Consider the following 21,774-nt stretch of genomic DNA (forward strand, 5'->3'; position numbering starts at 1 on the left):
AAGGTGATTTCTGGTACCCCCAAAGCCAAAGAGATCAGGTCATGCAATACAGGAAAACAGAGCTTTAGACCTAAGAAGAATCTGCCCATGACTCTTCAGACTTCACAAAGAAGACAAAACACCCCAAAAGGGGTGAGTGGCACCTTTGTTCTGAATTCTTTAAAGGAGTTCAAGTCATTAGAAGCCTTCTCTAGTTTTTGTTTCTTTGTTTGTTTGTTTGTTTTTGTACTGCAGATGGCACAAAGGGAAGGAGGTAGAGTGGAAGAAAAGTAAACAAAAGAATATTTTTTTTTTTTTTAAAGACAGGAAGCAAACACAGAAACCAAGTGCACGGGATTTTTTGTTTTTTGTTTTTGTTTTCCTTGTTTGCAACTGCAAGGAATTTTGGCCAAATTAGAGAGGTTTTGTTACCCATAATTTGGAATTCTCACTTAGATCTGACCAAGTCAGTTAGAGTTGGTCAAATCTGATGAGAAAAAGGCTGGAACAAACAACAACAACAACGGAAACCCACAATATGATCACTGAGTGCCATAATGGTAAGGAGAAATTAAGACCACCTGGTTGTTAAACTTCAGCCAAGATAAAACCCCAGTTCAGCTACTTACCTAGGGATGGGTCTCAGGCTAAAGACTGCTTTCTACCATCCCAGAAGGAGGGAAAAAAACCCTCAAACTCATCTTCCTTGCTGGGAGCGAGTTCAAACTCCACAAAGGAGTTACCGGCCTTCCATCACCATGGAAACAAGAAATCTTGCCTTCTTTGTTGGAACCAAGTAAAACTCCAAAAACAAAAAAGTCAGGGGGTGGGGGAGTTGTACAGCAAAATAAACTTTAGATCTTGACCGAATTTTGGGAGATCAAGGATTCTCTGGAGGGGGTACTTCCAGACCTCAGCAATCGTCATATTTGTTTGAGCCATAAAGTTAGCTCTTGCTGGTACCAAGCACCGATAGATTTGTCAAAGGTCAGGAGCATCTCTACTCAGAGTCCCTTTGTGGTTACCAAAATGTGAACCCCAAAAATCTGAGACAGGTCTCAATTCATTTAAAAAGTTTATTTTCCCATGGTTGAGGACACGCACCTGTGACACAGCTTCAGGAGGTCCCAGTGACATGTGTCCAAGGTGGTCAGGGCACAGCTTGGTTTTATATATTTTAAGGAGACATGAGACATCAATTAATATATGTAAGATGTACACTGGTTCTATCTGGAAAGGCGGAACAACTCAAGCAGGGAGGGGGCTTCCAGGTGACAGGCAGGTGAAAGACAAACGGTTGCATTATTTTGAGTTTCTGGTTAGCCTTTCCAAAAAAGGCAATCAGATATACATTTATCTCAATGAGCAGAGAGGTGACTGGATAGAATGGGAGGCAGGTTTGCCCTAAACAGTTCCCAGCTTGATTTTTCCCTTTAGTTTAGTGATTTTGGGGGCCCCAAGATTTCCAAGATTTATTTTCCTTTCACAAGCTCTACTCATGAATGATTCTGGAGGGACTCCACTGGGGCTCCCCGGATACATTTGATGTTACAAGTATCTTCTTCCCCCTCCACCCCACAGGCTTGCTGCTAGGTTATTCTCACTGTTCCTGTGGACAGCTCTCTTGAGGTATCAGCAAGATGCCTCAAGCCCCAGCTGCCTTGGGCACCCTCCATCCACAGGATCTCACGAATTCATGCCATTTCAATCCATGGCTATGCACACTGGCTACAGGAGCTCTGCTACCTTTTCCCTACTTCTCATCCTGGTAACATCAGCACTAACTTGTGGTTTGGAGCTGAGATTTTTTTCAGATAAGAAAAAGTCATTCATTCCACATCTCTTGATGGAACAGATTCTGCACCACAATTGTGTAGAAACTAGAGAAACAAATTAACTGTCCACATTACTATATTCCATGAGTAAAGGAGAAAGAAAGGGCTAGTAATGCCCTCTTGAGCTCTGCCCAAACTTTTGCTTTTCCTCTCCTGGTATTTCTCCTTTTTGGTATAGTTGCTATATTTGAGTGGATTGTTAAATTATTCTGGTATTCAAAGCCTTTTGTTCTCAGCCTTGTGCTATCTTCAGAGAAAGCCCATAATAGAGTCAGCATGAACCCAAGCATTCAGGAAAAAAAACTAATAACAACTCTACACTTTTTCCCATTATCATAGTAAATGCCCAAATGATGAAGAATTAAAAATCTAGAAATGTAAATATAAATTAAGAAAAAAATGTGTACTTTTCAATAATATATACTGAATTAATAGATATAAATACTGATAAATGAAGATTAACACTATTTCAAGTACAAAATACTTTATTCAACAGATTAGAATTCCTATAATAACATTCAATAAATTAAACTAACACTTCAATTGCTCTAATTTCCTTTTTCACAAGGATTTGGAAAGAGACTGTGAAAGAAGTTCTAGGCTGGGCGCAGTGGCTCATGCCTGTTATCCCACCACTTTGGGAGGCCAAAGTGGGCAGATCACCTGAGGTCAGGAGTTTGAGACCAGCTTGGCCAACATGGTGAAACCCTATCTCTACTAAAATTACAAAAATTAGCAGGGCGTGGTGGCGGGCGCCTGTAATCCCAGCTACTTGGGAGGCTGAGGCAGGAGAATCTCTTGAACCCGAGAGGCAGTGGCTGCAGTGAGCTGAGATCATGCCACTGCACTCCAGCCTGAGCAACAGAGCAAGACTCCATCTCAAAGAAAAAAAAAAGGAAAGAAAGAAGTTATAAAGCCAACCAGCCACTTTCATCATTAACTTTAGAGATTATTGTTATTATTATCCCCATTTTATATCTAAGAAATATGATGTTTGGAAATAATGTTCTTGCTCAAGGTTCTATGAAAGCCAGAATCTCTCAAATTATGACAGTAATTGAAGGTATCTTGATATTGGCTCATATTAGAGATGTCCATTGTATATGTATAATCTCAATTTCATATAAAAAGATATGAGTTTTCAGCGCATTTACCAAAATTAGGTGACAATTGCTTCAAAGTAGCAATAGATTCAACTACTCGTGTGTGTCTAAGGTCAGAAATTGTCAAAGGTCAATGCCATAGAAAATGAATTCCAAATTAAACTGAGAGAAAGCCAAGTTGAATAAGCTCCATGAAGGAAATCAAGCAGAATTCTTTGGTGCCAAGATATTTGGCAGCCTTCTCAGGCATAACAGCTTCTCTTTCCTATTTCTCTCAATTTATTCCACATCATGTAACTTTATAAATGCGTGAGCAAATGTCCCCTTGCCGAGGTGCAACATTGCTCTGGGAAGTATAATTGGCACAATTCACTAAACCCTAAGACCTTGGCAAGATGCATGCCACTGGCCACTGCTATGTTACTTTGGTTCAACTCTCTATTGGAAAATATTGTAACTATTTATTATGAAAGAAATAGTTACTCATCTCACATTCTTAGAGCAAACATAGGCCAACTAGATATTATAATGCAGTTGTATGGGATGTGTCCCAAAGTAAGAATACTGATTTGCTGTGGGTAGGGAGAAATGTTAGTTATGAAAGTATCACAGAACAATACAGAGGCCAAACTATATATATTCTAATTTAGTGGTGTTACCCTTGTGTACAGACCCTTGCTACTCAAAGTATCAGCCATTAGCACCAGCATTACCTGGAGCTTATTTGAAACGCAGAATCTCAGCCCCAACCCAGAGCTACTAAATGAGAATCTGCATGTGAGCAATATCCCCAGGTGATTCAAAGGCATATTCATTTGAGAAGCGCTGGTCTAGATGACTGTACTGTGTATACCATTCACCTTCTTGCTACAGTCTTAATACTACGGTCAGAAGTTTTATCCTCTAAAAATGGCTGGTTCTCTAGGCACCAAGTTTTAAAAAGACTATTAAATGTAATCAAAATACAAATATTTTCTGAAATTCGCTTTTCCAATTTTTATTAAAATTGAGTAAATATTTTTACATTGTCAAATTTTATATTATAAAGAATGAGAGAAATACTTTTAAAACATATTTTTACATTCATCCTAAGGCAGAGATATATGATATATATATCACAGATATATGATATGTGATATCTTTTATCTGATCTTTTATCAGATATATGATATCTCATATCTCTGTGATATATATTACATATATATTATATATCTGATAAAAGATTATATGGTATCAAAGTTTGAGATACTTAAAATGAAAAAATTATCCTTTAAGTATTATTTGTGCCTAGAAATAAGATAGTTAGTGGGGGGCACAATAATGAGGCTGTACCCCATATCTTGGAAATACTATAACCCTCTGAGTGGTATATATATTAGACATCAGCTCATCAGATCTGAGCAGAGATACAAAAATTATGGAATGGCATCCGGGCCTTTGAAGGCTTGGCTGTAGTCTATACCCTGAATCTTCCAGAATAAGTATTGGTCAGCCTCAGAGGTAGAGAAGAAAGAGAAGGGGAAGAGATGGAGAAGAGGAATAGAAAGAGGAAGGGAGATGGGAGGCAGTTACTGGTCTTGTCTATTCAAACATGATCTAAGGGAAAAGGTATTTTCCAGACCAACTGAACTATGGAGTCTATGTAACAGCAATATCTCTTGTGAAGACTGGTTTCTTAGCAACAAATGTGTTGATAATCTGACTTCTGTAATTTGCTTAAATGGAGAGAACAGGCAAATAGGAAAATGTTCTGCTCTAAAATTATCCTATCTACTGTCTTGACGTAGTGCTATTTAAATTAGTTAATTTTATTCTGGTTAATATACCTCAGATTATTATAAATCAGCTAGAGTGAGTAATCAATTCTTCTAATCTTGCTAAATCTAGGACAGTGGTAAGAATATATAGCACAACCAGCAAGTATCAGAGCTGAAATCTGGACCACTGTTAAGTTCTCCCCTTTCCTAAATTACGTTATTCCTTCACTAGAGGTTCCTAGATTTTTTTTTAAAGGACTTCTTTGAAAATATGATAAAAACTAGAGATGAGATGCACCTATGCATAGACAACAACTAAAAAAGGTCATCATTTCAGGGGATTCATATTGCTTGAAACTTATCTACAGAACCTGTCATCTTCAAGAGACTTGTTCTCTGATTCAATAAAAGACATTCACAGAATTATCAGTAGAATAATTACCGAATGCTCTATTGCTTACAGATACATATGTGTACACACAAACAGAAAGAGAGATCCGTTCTAAGGAGGCCCCTTTTGTTTAGATAAGCATAATGATGGTTTTATGTGTGCAAGTCTGGAGATAACGATTAGAGTAGCACTGGGGCAGAGAGGACGATCTGTAATGGAGACATGTCCTAGACAGGATAAGCAAAGTTAGGCTGGGCAGTGTACAACCCTCACAGCTCGGTGCTTTAGCTGTCTTAACATAATGAGGGCTTCTTTTTCCACAAATCACCTTTGGAGTTTGAGCAGCTGTCTAACTCAGCAGTCCAGGCCACTTCTGTCCTATGTCTCTACTGTCAAAGCCCAAGGTCTTCTCATGATTGCCATAGCTGTAGAAGAGAGAATAAAGGGTCTCATATATGCAATAAAATGCTTCCACCTGGAAGTAATGCATTTCACTTCTGTCACAGTCCTTTGACCAAAACTAGTACCATAATTCCACCCAATCCAAAGGAGCTGAGAAGTAAGGGTTACCAAATATCCAGAATGATAAGAAAACCTGACAATGATGCGTTCCAAAAATGTTTACTAGAAGACATGTCAAATAGAAGAGTCTCTATTGGTTTACTTGAGGTGTTCAATATTAAACTTCTCATTTTCCTACCCCATGTAATCTTTGATAAAATATATACACTTCTCATTCTTTACAAGCTCTTGAAAAGTTGCTGAGCTCTGCCTATCAGTGGGGCATAGACTAGGTACAGAAAGCTCCACCCTAGAGGGCAGAGATAGAGAACAGTGAGCAAAAGACTGACATTCAATGACAGAATGCTATTAAAGAGGCAGCTTCCTACAGTGGAAAAAAACTGTCAGAGACATGCCTTCCAGGCTGTAGTTTACTATTCTGAAAAAGTTAAATGACTTGCCCATCTGTAAAATGAATAAGCGGGATTTAATAACTTTAGTGTTAAATTGTACAGCACTAGCAATAGATGCAAAAGCAATTAAAGAAGAGAGAAATCAATTAAACAAGTAACATTATTTTTAGCAAGTAACCTCATTTTTTAGCCTATCTGACCAATCTGTTACTACCTCTGTTGATCACTTCTATTAAAGAGATTTTATTAGGTAAGATATATCAAGAAAATTTAATTTTGCTTTTCCTTAAAATATAACACTAAGTATGAAAAACAGTCTTTAGACAAATAAAATAGGATCTTGACTTTCAGTGATTTTTATTTTTTTTAGAGATGGGTTCTCTCACTGTTACCCATGCTGGAGTGCAGAGGGGCAATCATAGTTCACTGCAGCTTCAAACTCCTGGGCTCAAGTGATTATCACACCTGAGCCTCCTGAGTAGCTGGGACTACAAGAAAATGCCACTGTACTTGGTTAATTTTTCAATCTTTTGTAGAGACGAGGTCTCTCTTTGTTGTCCAGACTGGTCTTGAACTCCTGGCTTCAAGTGATTCTCCTTCCTCACCCTCCTCAAATGGTGCGATTACAGAAGTGAGCCACCACACGTGGCCTCTTTTTATGCATTTCATTTTCATTTTATTTTCTGAAAAATACACTAAAATAAGTAATATTTGGTGCCATATATTTATTCCACTATTTAGTAGATTTATTTAGGATAATTGCATATATAAACATGATTATATGTTAGAGTTTGGTCAGAGTTTACCTAATTCACAGCATAATTATGAACAGCACTCCATTTCATTCTCAAAAGTGTCTCAGTTTGGACAGTAAGTTGTATGTCACCCAATGTATGTGCTATATGATTTTCAACAACTGGTTTTTGAGAACACTCAACATCAAGGCTTTTATCTATTGCTGTTATTATTATCAGCCCTCAAATTAACTGAAATCTAACACTGGAGACAATTAGAATTCGTGCAAAATATCAATATATTTGTAATCTTTGTATTGTTCCCTCAGGGTACGAGGTTTTCTATGTTCACATCACCAACTACAGCAATCAACATGAATTGTTTTCTCTTGGGTCATTTACAAGAGGAAATCCTCTGAGGTGAACAATCACTCCTGATTTCACAAGGGTAAGTAGAAGCCAGTAATAACAAACATTATCCTGTGACATTTCAACAGTGGTCTGAATAAAATACCTGATACACAGAACACTGAGAAACACAAACACAGTCTATGGATTTCTTTGCCTTTGTCATGGAGGAGTTCTTACTTCCTCTAGAATAACTCTTCTCTAACTCAAAGTGAAAAATAAAAATAAAATTAAAAAGGTTACATGACTCTCAATTCAAGCCTAATGTGGCTCTCCTAAATGACCTTCTTTATAACTACTATTAAAAAGAGCAAGTTTAAATTTGCTTTCAAAGAGTGATCACCTCCTTTTTTGGTTTAAAAATTCAATACATTTTAAACATTTCTTTAGTGTTGACTATTTTTTCCCTGGTGCTAATTATCTTATGGTCCTCTAACTCATTATGCTCTTTGATGGTCAACAATTAAATCAAGTTAAGACTACCAAAAGTTAGTAATAACAAGTCAAAAATCAATGCCAAACTAGTATGACCAAAAATCAAACTTTGGGCCATGCATGGTGGCTTATGCCTGTAATCCCAGCATTTTGGAAGGCTGAGGCAGGTGGATTGCCTGAGCTAAGGAGTTTGAGACCAGCCTGCAACATGCTGAAACGTCGTCTCTACCAAAAAATACAAAAAATTAGCTGGCCACGGTGGTGCACGCTTGTAGTTCCAGCTACTCGGGAGGCTGAAGAAGGGGGATGGCTTGAGCTTGGGAGGTGAAGGTTGCAGTGAGTGAGATCACACCATTGCACTCCAGCCTGGGTGATAGAGTGAGACCCCATTTCAAAAAAAAAAAAAAATGACACTTTGCATCACCATCCTGTTTTGCTCCACTAACTCTCATGAGTTACTCTGTGTGAGATTCTACAGAGATAGAAATCTGTTAACATTCCTTTACAGAGAAGTTGCTCTATTTGGGGAACATAGGTTAGTTATGTTAGCATGAGCCTGATATCACAGTCAGAAAAGGCAGTGATGTTTTGATTACACCATTGAAATCACATTAATTCAACTAAAATCTAGAAGGAGGAACTATCCACCACTCAGTAAATTTTACAAATATTTTAATAGCAATATTGTCATATTTGGTTTATTTTAATATCCGTACATTGCTGATAATTTCTGGGCAATACAGAAAGGCCTTTTTCACAGATCCTTGGTGTAGAGTTTGACATCTTTCTGCTAATACTGAATTTTGTTCTACCTATACTGAAAATATTTCTAAGATAATTATCACTGAATTCAGGAGAAGGTACCAAATGAATCCAGGAGGGAAGCCATGAATAGTTTCCCATGATTACAAAAGAACTTGTGTTTCTTTCTTCACTGCCTCCGGAGTAAACGAATACCAAAACCAGAAGCGGACCTGAGATATTTGTAGTTAACTGGGCAGTTAGTGGTAGGTTGTATTATTTTGAAGCAAATCGCAGCTAATACTCTATCTGTAAACATTTGTTTGTATCTCCAAAAAAATAAGGACTCCTTTAAATGTAACCACAGTTCCATAATTATACCTTCAAAATGGCAATAATTTGTTAATTCTATCAAACTTCCTAATTAGCTCATTAAAACTTTTAACTTTTAGTTTGCTTTTCTCAGACCCAAATAAGGACCAAAAATTACAATATATGTCTAATAAGTCTCTTTTAAACTCTCTTTTCTCTCTCTCTCTCTCCTCTTTTCTCTCTCTCTCTCTCTCTCCCTACCCATCTTGCTAATTATTTATTGATAAAAAGCAAAATGTTCACATTCTGTAGAGCATCTTACAGTCTGGATTTTGTCAATTGCATCCTGTGATGTAATTGGTGTGCTTATAAACTCCTAATATTTAACCTTCATTAACCCTTTGGTTAAAATTAAGTAAAATTTATGTAAAAAATGACTAAGTGCTTGTTTTTGTCCCTTTTTTTATTCATCTTTTCTTGTCATGCATTAGGTACTGGGAATTGATCCCAAAATTCTTTATTTTCAATCCAGGTTTCTTTCCAATACACCTGCTGGTGCCCATTAGCTTATATTTATTTTTTTATTTATTGTCTGGGTGTGAGCCACAGAGAGTGGCTCTGGAAGGTATCTGGAAGAATATAGTTTAAGAGAGAAGACAGAACTGTAGGCTTAACCATCATAAAATGGTTCCTCATATTGGGAAATATAATGAATCAATGGTGAGGAGCTCTTGGTGACCATGTCAATATTTTTTCATCATCTTATAGTAAAATACGGAGGCCACGCCACATAGTGGACTAGAGAATTTCTCTTTTAAAAGTGTTCACAGTAATATTAGCTGTTTAACTTTGGTGAATTTTTTTCCAGACATTATTTTGCAAAATATGGCCTCCCTAATTAATGAGGTTTTTTGTTGTTGTTGTTCTGGCAATTTCTTTCTAATATATACACATATGAGACAAAATTTTTTTTAAAAATTGAAAAAAGGCTTGGAATTTATACAATTAATATAATGTTGGCCTGGGCACAGTGGTTCACACCTGTAATCCCAGCACTTTGGGAAGCCAAGGAAGGCAGATTACTTGAGCCTAGGAGTTCAAGACCAGCCTGGGCAACATGGTAAAATTCCATCTCTACAATAAATACACACAAAAAATTTTAGCCTGGCATGGTGGCATGTGCCTACAGTCCCAGCTACCCAGAAAACTGAGGTGGGAGGATTGCTTGAGTGGGAGGTTGAGGCTGTAATGCTCTATGATTGTGTCACTGTACTACAGCCTGGGCTACAGAGTGAGACCCTGTCTTGTGCTCTCTCTCTCTTTCTCTCTCTCTACGTATCATATATAACTATATTTATAGTATTTATATATATAATTTATATATAATTCATACATATATTTGTACATATATACTTTTAATATATAATTTTATATATAATTATAATAAATATAATATATAATGCTTATTACAGGATATGACTAACCACAGTGATATTAAAACTTAAAAAATATATTTTAGAAAGGCTTTACATGACCTTAGTAGTATTAATCAATGAAACTGAACTATTAATATTATCCCGTTTCTTTTCTGTTCCTGTTTCACTCAAAGAAATTACTGGATCATGTTCCAAATGACCTGCATTCTCATCTTCTATTTACTAACCCTGGAAACAGAAGGTCACCTTAATTCTTGATACTTCTGGAACACAATTCTGATAGGTTTCCTGAGTTTCTGCATGTCCTACAGCAGAAGCACCTATGGTCTTTGTCGAGCCTTAAAAGATTATCTTTTCAAGGACATTTGTATAGTGAACAACCTTGGAGGTTAAAGTCTCCTTCCAGAACAGAGGGAAGGTTTGTTTACTCTCCAGTATAATAAAGATAATGATTTACTCTGTGCAAAACTTGGGAAGGTTGCTTGTGCAACCCATTATAAAACATTAGGGTCCCCCTAAGTTTTGGGCTTCTCAGCTGTGAAGCAATAGGTCACTCCAGTAGGAGAAGGGAATTTGATGCAAACATAAAACTCATGTTTCTTGCTGTGTTGTGAGTAATGAAGTGCTTTGTTTCTGATCCAAGAGTCTTGTGACTTCTGCCTGTTTTCATAAAACTATGGTGGGTTAACTTGCCAACTTGCAGGTCAAGTAAAACCACAGTCCTTAAGAGATGCTACAGTTTGCTGTATTTAGAATTAAGGTACTGGCCTATGTGTTGGTTTAAATTTACTTTTTAGTTCTGATTCAATGCAGAGAAATAAGATGCTTGGTTCATGCCCTCAAGGACTTATAAACTTCTGAGGCTGAAAAATGTATAAAGAAATGTTGCAGGCACTGCTCCTTCAGCCGAAGTGAGAGTCAATCATCTCTGACCATGTCTATGACCTGGTTGGAGAGCTGAATGGGTTGGAATGTGACTGCACAGAGTAAGTACATGAGGGCATGTTTGTCTCTTGTTTGGGCTGAAAAGAAGAGATTGAACATTGTCATCTGACATAACTGGGAGGACAAGAGAATGAAGATAACCCCCATGGAATGTAATCTGATCCCAGTGGTGAAATAGGTTTCCATACTTATTTTCATGTAAAACCACTGAGGTATGGGAACACAGCAGAACTGTTCATATACAGTGACAAAGTGTAAAACAGAGCAGTGAAGATGAGAATTCTTTCTCCTTGTGTACAGCACTTGCTTCTCCTAGATACCATGAAAACTCAGTCTGGTACATCTTGATACAGTCTGAAGTAGCTGCACCAGAGCAACAGCAGAGACCCTGGTGCTCAGCAGGAGATGGTACATTCCCAGTGGACACAGCAGTATCCAGGGTCAGCCTGGTGGGAGACAGTAAATGTCCCTTGTGAAGCCAGCTTGTAGGTACATGTGGATCAACACTGTCTACTACTAGAAATGTTCGAAAGACAATTCCCAGGGCACTGAGTTACTACTTGAGCAGGTTGGGTCAACATTAAAGCAATTTTGGTCATTTTCATATATGTGACCCATTTATTTCCATGGTTAGTGAGGCATGAGGAAACTCAAGTTACATTATAAATAGAGTGAAATAGAGTGAGTGTCATAACAGAACTTAGTGTTATGGAAACCGAAAATATTTGAGCTAGATCTTGAGGGATGAATAGGCTTTTGCTAAGTGGGTAATAAAATTAAAAGAATCTTTTACAAAGAAAACAATTGCACAAGTCTAAACTCTGGATTATATATTTCAAGTTGAATTTTGAATTGTAAGAGCCAAGTTATCAACGTTTTCAAGATTAAATTGTAAGTACCCAAATAACAGAACAAATACATTCAAAAGAAACATTTTACATACACAAGCCTGGACTTCTCACCTCAATAAATTATGTACAGTGATAGGGTTTGATGCCTTACAAACTCAAATTTAGTTTAAAAAGATTCTTCAGTTATGTATTTTGTTAGTGCCTCTCCTCATAGCCTGTATACATATGAGAGTTCATTCTGTGCATATGTGCCAATAAATTTAATCTTCCATTTTTTTCCAAAAATGTTATATTATGTATCATCATACTTTATTTTTCAACTAATATTTAGCCAATCAATTAATTTTATAAATCAAATAAAATACATACATATTCAAGGATATAGTTTCTTACCTATAAATTATTCACCTCTATTATCGATGTTTGATCATCAAGCAAAGCAAGATAGGAGAGCTTGAAGGAATGAATAGCTGAGGTTCTTCATGTTTAGGCAGACATACAAAAGCAATAGCGGAAATGTCCCTGAACAGATTCTACATCACATTTGATGAGGAATATGGTGTGAATTATACTTTGGTTAGTCTTAATTGCTTGATGTCCTAAAACTTTTTGTCTCATAATAATTTAAAAAGTACCATATGACCTATAGAAGTGAGGCATTGTCAAGTCTGGCAAGCTCTAAAGAGTTTCCTATTGATTTCTCATCTCTTCTTTGATCTTTTATGTGGTGGTTTGTAGTCTTTCATTTTTTTACCATAAGCTATCACAAGCATTATCTGGTAAGTAATATGATAAATTATACCTTATATTATGTTATTGAAAATTACCCTTGCTATATTAAATGACTCTGTTCCATTGAAATAAGGCATTTTTATTTTTTTAAGTGGCAAGGCTTTAAAACTAGCTGATACAAAATATCCAACAGCATAAATATTTATCTTCTGGGTGAGACCAAGTGATCTATTATACTTTGTTTCATCTTTGACACTGACACCTGTAGGTGTTTTGCAGCCAACTGCTGTGGTGCTTTTCATGACACCATAATTGAAGGTAATATACATGTGGAAGTTAGTGGCAACAACATCTCCCATATCACATGCTGTTCTTACATTGCAGCTTTGACACTCCTGCTATTAACAGGTGAGGTCTATGTTTATTTCCCTTGAATCTGGGCAGACTTGTAAATACAGTGGAAATAATGTTATGTGACTTCTGTGTCTACATTTTTAAAAGGCTGTGTACCTTCCGCCTGTTTCTATTGAGATGTTCTCTCTTGGAATGCAGTTACCATATTGTAAGGAAGCCAGCCATATTGAAAGGTCCAGTTGAGTTTCCATCTGACAGCATCAACACATCAATCATAAGAGTAAATGATCCTTCAGGTGATTTTAATCTTACCACTCTCAAGTCATTCCTAGTCCTTGAGACTTCCTAGCTGAGAACCCAGATATGAGGAAAAGTCATCTCCACCGAACCCTTTTAAAATTCCTGACCCATAGAAACCATGAGCATAACAAAATGGTTGTTGTTTTATGCCACTAAATTCAGGATTGTTTATTGTGCAATTATAGTAACCGGATCAATATATTGTCCCTAACATCCTAATAACTCTTGACCAAACAGTGTATGTATTTGGGGCTTGTATGACATATACTAAAATATATTTTTCTTTAGACCTGGTGCAGTGACTCACACCTGTAATCCCAGCACTTTGGGAGGCTGAACTGGAGGAACACCTAAAGCCAGGAGTTCCAGAGGAGCCTAAGCAACATAGCAAGATCCTATCTCAAACAAATAAAAAATTAGCCAGGCATAGGGATGTGCACCTATTCCTAGCTACTTGGGAGGCTAAGGTGGGAGGATTGCTTGAACCCAGGAGTTCAGGGCTGCAGTGAGTTGATTGTGCCATTGCACTCCAGCCTGGGCAAGAGAGCAAGACATAATCTCTTTTTTTTTTTTTTGGAAAAAAAGAGATAATTTTCTTTGATTTGAACTAAATTATCTTTCATGGTCATAATCAAATTGCATAATACTTTTTAGTACGAATATTCCAAGCAGAAACAACTGCAAGTACAGAAGCCCTAGAATCGAAGCAAGACTGGAGAGTTTAAGGAACTGAAAAAGGCCAGTGCGGCTGCAGTGTAATGAGAGAAAGGGAGAATGGTAAAAGTGTATGAGAGACGTCTCATCATGTTTGACCTTACAGGCCATGGTGAGGTATTGGGATTTTATTCTAAAAATTCTAGATGATTTGATGCAGCACTGCCATGTGCACTGATTCCCATTTTATAAGACCATTACAGTATGGAGAATGGCCTACAGTCTTCAGGGGGAGCAGCATAACCAATTAGAGAGCCAATGCCAGATTACAGGTGAGAAAAAAGGGGGCTTGAGAAAGGATTGCAGTAGCATAGCTGTAGCAAAGTAGGTCTATTTGGTAGTATGTTTGGACTATAGAGATTACAAGAATATGACATATTTCATGAGCAAGTTTGAGGAAAGGAAATTAATTAAGGATCATACTTAGATTCATGGCTGCAATAACTGAATATGAGGGAAGTAACAAAATTGGGGAAAGGCTAGGCAAAAGAAAAGATTTGAAGTAGATGTAATCAAGAGTTAAATTTGAAGTATATTTGGCAATTCTGTTTTTAAATTCTAATGAAAAGAAATAGGCAAATAGACTCACAAATATTATAATACAAGCTACTAGGTTGACCTGGTCAGAGTCCAGTTCATACAAAATGAAGAAAATATACTTTTGATGTCGTAATCGTTTTAGGACCAACTACGATTTTCTACATAGGCTATATATCTTGTTCTAGTTCCTCTCTCTAAAACGTATTGACTTGATGAATAGACTGAATTCATTTAAACTGTAGTTATTTTATTGTTTTTATTTGTTTGGTACATCAGTTTTTTTTCATCGACTGGATTTCCTTTTCCTCTACCACACAGTGATAGGATGAAAAAAATAAGATGTTTATAGTGCACAATAATCTTAGATAAAAATATAAGTAAAAAGTGTCAAAACTAATTAACTATCATAAGCTTTTGGCATATTTGAAACACTATTGAGAGGAAGCATTTGAAGTTCCTAAGGTCAGGCCCTGGCCAGATGATAAAAATATAGATAGGAGCGATTTTCCCATATATATGAGTAGAATATGAATAACTCATAAACAGGAGCCTCTCCTTTAAAGAATTTTATTATTGGCATTCTTTTATTAAAAAAGTAGACACTTAGGGGTGTGCCCTTAAAAGTACTAAAATCTTCCATCTGTGGAAAGTTTAGTAGTACTATTTGGAAATATTTTTTCTTAACTAAAGAAATTAAGTGTATATATATATATATATATATATTTCTCATTGCTGTTTTAAAAAATAAACAAAAAAAATACTAGTGTAATTAACTGAATGTTTCCTTCTCATTCTACAAACACAATCACCCCAGTTTGTCTGAGTGGGGGATGTTTAAGGCTACCCATTCCTTGCATTGTTTCAGTTGTCATGTAAGAGAAATAATTCACTCTTAAGCTGCAGATAAGTGAACAGTGTCCCAGCTTGATTTTCATACTATGCATTAGAACTGGTCTGGGTAGTTAGCTTGCACATCCAAACAAGTGGTTATAGTATCAATTCCTTTAAACAAACTAGTTATTTCAGCTTAGACTGTATGTGTTTTGTATGAGTGTGATTTACATGTGTGCTCATACACATGAGCAAGCAGGCAAATGCACAGGCATACAAAATTGACATGTTTTTTAGACATCAAGTTTTTTATGATCACATACCTATGGAGGAGTTAAAGATGTCTTTCTTTAGTCCTGACTCTCTCATCACCTTTGTTTATGAGTTTTCATCACTGGACTATAAATTGTTTCTGGCAGAAACTGTATCTACTTTAGCACTTAGCTTTGTTTAGTACCTGGCGCATAGTAAGAACTAAATATTTGTCAAACAAAACATTCGTTGAAAGTAACACAATTGCTTCCTCTAACCATTGTCTCTTTCTTTTCCACCCCTTCACACATCTTGCAAGATCAATCTTCGCTCATTCATTATTTATCCATTTTTAGGCAACATCCTTCTCATTCTATTGAAACTGTTTACATCTAACAAAAGTGAACAATAATCATTTGTTTGGCTAATTCAATAGCTTCTTATTAGCCCTCATTCTGTTTGACCTCTTCGCAATATTTAGCAGAGTTATTATCCACACATCATATTTGAAATTCCTTTGTCTTTTATGGCTTCTGTCAACCTATTTCACCTGTCTTCTCTGCCTATGGATAAACACCTCTTCCTCTTTGTCTATCATGACATTAGGTAGTTACTAAGGTACTAAGGTTTTGCTCTCAGGCCTGTTCTCTTTACACTCTGCTTGCTCTTTCCTGACATTTTCGTCCACTCCTAGAGCTTCAGCACCTGAAACTATATTGATGCTGTCTAACTCTATACTCAAGTTTTGATATTATATCCTGAATATTGTTCTTTGCAAAATGAACATCTGCATTCAGAAGGGGCTTGAAACCACTTTAGTTTTAAAAACAAACAAAAAGAAAAAAACAGAAATGAAGTTTAGCTAGCTTAGGCAAAATCAAAGAGAAAAAGAAAGATTTACTGGGGCTGTTACTGGAGAATGCCAAAAAGCCTACGGTATGGGATGTATGGCCACCACAAGAGGCCACAGTCCTGAGAGAAACTCAGGAAATCTTTCATCTCTCATTTTCTCTCTCAGAGCATCTGTTTACACTTTTTTTGTACACTGGCAGTTAGCTTTTTGTACTCGTTAGCCCACATGTAATGTAACCAATAATGGTCCCCAAGTTTGCAGAGCCTGTTTCAGAACCCAGAGAAAGACCTACATTGTTTTCTCTGTTCCACTTTAATAATATAAGGCATTGACTCCTTAGGATGTCACATCCTAGGATGGGCAACATCCTAGGAAGATATTACCCTACCCCATCCATTCTGGATATATAAAGGGATCCTTGCGCAAATGACAGCTTCTTCAAAACCATGTGAATTGAGAAGAGACATGTTTTAAGAACAGGAGGTGGTAAAGAGATAAGATTTTTCATGGCTAGACTAAATAATAGGTTTCCATTACCATGTCCCATATGCACATGAAAGTCATGTGCCAAACTCATGAGTGTCCACCAACTCAGCCCCACCCCCTAAAAGAGAGAGGGAGAGAGAGACAGAGAGATCCAGATCCCTTCAGTAAGGAGATAATCCTGCCCAGTAATTCAAGGTGGGAATTGCTGAATTGTCTGAGACTCCTTCCTAACTACCTATATTCAAACATTTTACAGTCTGTCAGCTTTAGCACTGAAATGTTTCATGTCTCCATGTTGCCCAATGCCCCACAGTAATCTTCCTTTCACAATAACTTTCTGACTGGTCTCTTCAACCTCATTATTTCTTTTTCCAACTTTGGCCTACATTAGACCACCACATTGCTTCTTTTTTTTATTTTTTATTTTTTGTTTTTGTGGGTTTTTTCTTTTTTCAACTTTCTTTTTTTTTTTTTTTTTTTTCCTTTTTTAAAGAGATAGGGTCTCCCTCTGCTGTTCAGCTGGAATGCAGTGGTATAATCATAGCTCACTTCAGCCTTGTCCTCTTGGGCTCAAGTGATCCTCTTGCCTCAGCCTCCCACCTCAGCTGGGACTAGAGGCATGCACCACCACACCCAGCTAATTTTTAAATTTTTCTGTAGAGACAGGGTCTTGCTGTGTTGCCCAGGCTGGTCTCAAACTCTTGGCCTCAAGCAGTCTTCCCACCTTGGCCTCCCAAAGTGATAGGACTCCACCACATCCAGCCCTCAACCTGTATTTTAGATTGAGGGGGTACAAGTGCAGTTTTGTTACGTAACTATATTGCATAATGCTGAGCTTTGGGGTACAATTGAACCTGTTACCCAGGTAGTGAGCATGTTACCCAACAGGTGGTGTTTCAACCCTTGCCCCCTTCTGTTCCCACTGTTGTAGTCCCCCGTGTCTATTGTTCCCATCCTTATATCCATGTGTACCCAGTGGTTAGCTCCCACGTATAAGTGAGAACATGAAGTATTTCGTTATCTGTTTCTGCATGAATTTGCCTAGGATAAAGGCCTCCAGCTCCATTCATTTTGCTGCAAAGGACAAGATTTTATTCCTTTTTATGGCTATGTAGTATTCCACGGTGTATATGTGCCACATTTTCTTTATGCAATATGTGATTGATGGGTGCTTATGTTGATTCCACATCTTTGCTACTGTGAATAGTGCTGCAACAAACATATGGGGGGGTATGTGTGTATTTTTGGTAGAATAATTTATTGTCCTTTGGATATATATTGAATAATAGGATGGCTGCGTCAAAGGTTGTTCTATTTTTAGTTCTTTGAGAAATCTCCACAACTGCTTTCCACAGTGGTCGAACTAATTTACATTCCCACCAATAATGTATGAGCATTCTCTTTTCTTCACAGCCCTGCCAACATCTGTTACTTTTTTAGTTTTTAATAATAGTCTTTCTGACTGGTGTGAGATGATATGTCATCGTGGTTTTGATTTGCATTTCTCTGATGATTAGAGATGATGAGCATTCTTTCATATGTTTCTTGGCCACTAGTATGACTTTTAAGAAGTGTCTGTTCACGTCTTTTGCCCACTTTTTAATGGGGTTATTTGGTTTTTTGCTTGTTGATTTAAGTTTCTTATAGATTCTGCATATTAGTCATTTGTCAGATGCAGTTTGCTAATATCTTCTCCTATTCTGTAGGTTGTCTGTTTACTCTGTGGATAAGTTTCTTTTGCTATGCAGAAGTTATTTCCTTTAGTTAGGTCCCACTTGTCAATTTTTGTTTTTGTTGCAATTGCTTTTGAGGACTTAGTCATGAATTATTTGCCACAGTCAATGTAAAACAGAAAAAAAAAGGTATTTCCTAGGATTTCTTCAGGATTTTTATACTTCGAGGTGTTACATTTAAGTCTTTAAGCCACCTTGATTAATTTTTTATATGGTAATAGGTAGGAGCCTAGTTTCACTCTTCAGTATGTGGATACCCAGTTATCCCAGCACCACAGGAAGGAGAAATCATTTCCCCATTGCTTATTTTTGTCAGTCTTGTCAAAGATCAGATGGTTGTAGTTGTGTGGCTTTATATTTGGGTTATCTATTCTATTCCATTACACCACCACATCACTTCTTTCTTTAAAAACTATCACACGTTAATTCCTTGATGGTAACAATAGACACTGGAGACTACTGGAAGCGGGAGAGAGGGAAGGAGCAAAGGCTGAAAAAGTGCTTGTTGGGTACTATGCTCATTACCTGGATGACAAGTTCAATCATACATCAAACCTCAGCATCATGCAATATATCCATTTAACAAACCTGCACTTGTATGCCTTAAATCTAAAATAAAAGTTGAAATTATTTTTTAAAAATCACAGCCTATAGAATAAAATACAAATAGTTCAGCTTTATGTCTAGATTGTCTTTATCCAGAGAATTCTAGTATTTTCTTTAGGCATTTCTTATCTATCTCATGAACTGTAGTTTATTTGGCCACCTAGCCTTTTGTATGTGCCCATTTAAAACCATGAAATGCCCTTATTCCCTTGCTTATTTAACAAAATCTTTCTCAACCTTCCGGACTTACCTCAAGATCCAATTCAAATATCATCCTCTCTGAGAAGCCTGCTTTGACACTTTATATCACCAAGGGAATTCATTTTACCTACATTTCTTTAACCTAGTACAAAACCTTTAGCATTTATTTTCTACATTTTGTTATTTGCTTTGCATATTAGCATCTTGGAAATATGATGCATTTTATATTTTCCCCATCCTTTAGAACCTCATATAGGGTCTGAAGCAGAGAATGAATACATAAACATTTGTGAATGAAAAAATACGATTTTTATTATCAACCATGAATTTAAAATGGGCTCCTTTTTGGTAAATGGACTTCTGAATTGTGAGGAATCTATTTTCAGTAGGTTGTCTTATACAAAATTGTTCAACTTAAATATTGTTGAATTCTTCCTATGTGATCTATAACACTGCTGAAATAGCACCATCACCAAGCATTTTACTCTGTAGTGCTGAGAATGACATATAAACAATTAATAGTATGCAAGTCAGATTACAAATTCTAGAGGTACAAGAAAATGCTTATGGGATACAAGAGAAAGAAACAACTAATTTTGGCTGGTACCCAGCATTACAAATAAAACCACATAAAACAGACGGGGACACAATCTCAAATGGCACTCAAAATGGTCAACTAAATGAACACTGTGGGTTTTTAAAATTCTGCATAAATGTGGTACATGGTGAACAAATTCTGTCCTCTAACTACTAAATTACTTTTTAAATTTAAAAATTGCAGTCATGATTTATAAAGCATTCACAAACACTCACACATGCAAGACTGCCAAAGGCAGTAATTTCATTGGCTGAGCATTCAGCCCTACTTTTAAATTAAAGGCAAAGATTAACATGTGTTAAAGTGAGGGTTTGCTAAGGCTTAACTATGGGTATCAGATTGCCTAAATAAAGCAGTAAGTCAAATACTGGGCCAAGCCAAAAGTGTTTGTTCTTCACTTAGGCTTCCAATCCCAGGCATCATGTATTTAAGAGCAAGCTCAAAGGCAAGCTTTTGGAAAATAGAGCATAATGTTGGCATGCAAGGCATTCCCAATTAAACAAACTAATTCCCAAGAACAAAACTACAATAAATTGTCTGAGAATTCCAGAGAACAAAGCCCAGCGTGGGATGACATTTTGTTTTTCTCATTTCATTACTTTTCTTTCCTATCCCTCTCATTAAGAACTGGCATTAAATGCTCTGTGGAGTTTGATTAGAAATACACAGAGAATTTAGACTTGCTGTAAAAGCACTTGTTTTGCAGCCTCCTTAGGTGTGGTAGTAGCTGTCTGAATGAGCAGTCTTGGTGATTCTAAGGAAAGTATAGTGGGACTTTGCTATATGTCCCCCTAAAATTCATATGTTAAAAATCTAGCCCCCAAGGTAATGGTATTAGAAGGTAGGGCCTTTGGGGAGGTGATTAGGCTCCACCTGTATGAATGAGCTTAGTATCTTTATAATAGAGGCCCAAGGGAGTTTGTTTGCTCTATCCACTAAGTGAGGGCACAGCAATGAATCATCTATGAACCAAATAGCAGCCCTTTAGCAGATTCTGAATTGGCTGGCACCTTGATATTGAAGTGCTCAAACTCCAGAACTATGAGAAAATAAGTTTCTAAATTTGCCATCTTCAAAGAAAATCCAAGTGCCAGTAAGCTGTAGGGAAAGTGGTATGTTATTTATTTAATTCATCTAGTAAACAGTGCTTCAGAGAACAGAGAGAGACATTTTCACATTTCTCCCACCAAAGTGAAGTTGGTTGGCTGGACTTGAAAAATTTTTAGTTTTACTTTAAAAGAAAAAAAAATACATCTTTTCAGGCTGTCAAAATTAGCTACCAAAACATATAATTTCATTAGATTGATTTTGCTATCAAACATTTAGTAAAAGATGGTTTTTTATTCAAATTATCCATTGTTGGACTGTATTATTTTCATTTGTATTATTTTGAAAATGCATTTATAGTTCATGCATAATGAATGAGTGACTAATAATACACAGATATATTCCTAAGTGCTTTCATTCTTGATTATTTATGACATTTATTTTTTATACATCTGGCAGGGTAAAGAGCTCTAGAGAGCAAGATGACCTTTTCATACATGACCAATAAGAGATGAAAATGCATTTTATGTGAATAATCTCTCTATTGATCAGGATAATATCAAGGATTATTTCAAATACATCATTGTTATTCAGCCAGTATATATCAGTATGGCACAGTGGCCAGCATCAATTTTCATTGGTCAGTACCCTGCTAAATAGTTATAATAATCGGAATGGACATACAT

The 21,774-nt window shown here is 36.6% G+C and overlaps 2 long non-coding RNA genes across 3 annotated transcripts in view; one reads left to right on the top strand and one right to left on the bottom strand.

The window, feature by feature from the left end:
* Nucleotides 1-21,774, top strand: part of LOC129033900 (uncharacterized) — a 122,488-nt gene that overhangs the window by 92,886 nt on the left and 7,828 nt on the right. For both annotated transcript variants that reach the window (XR_008501703.2, XR_010125780.1), the window contains one exon: nt 7,043-7,161. This is a non-coding gene — a long non-coding RNA (uncharacterized LOC129033900). The remainder of the gene's footprint in view (nt 1-7,042; nt 7,162-21,774) is intronic.
* The window catches only part of LOC129033901 (uncharacterized), a 165,507-nt gene continuing 149,207 nt past the window's right edge, over nt 5,475-21,774 (bottom strand). The window contains exon 5 of the long non-coding RNA XR_008501704.1: nt 5,475-5,490. This is a non-coding gene — a long non-coding RNA (uncharacterized LOC129033901). The remainder of the gene's footprint in view (nt 5,491-21,774) is intronic.

The sequence above is a fragment of the Pongo pygmaeus genome, chromosome 2 (genome assembly GCF_028885625.2).
Source record: "Pongo pygmaeus isolate AG05252 chromosome 2, NHGRI_mPonPyg2-v2.0_pri, whole genome shotgun sequence".
Classification (NCBI taxonomy): Eukaryota; Metazoa; Chordata; class Mammalia; order Primates; family Hominidae; genus Pongo; species Pongo pygmaeus.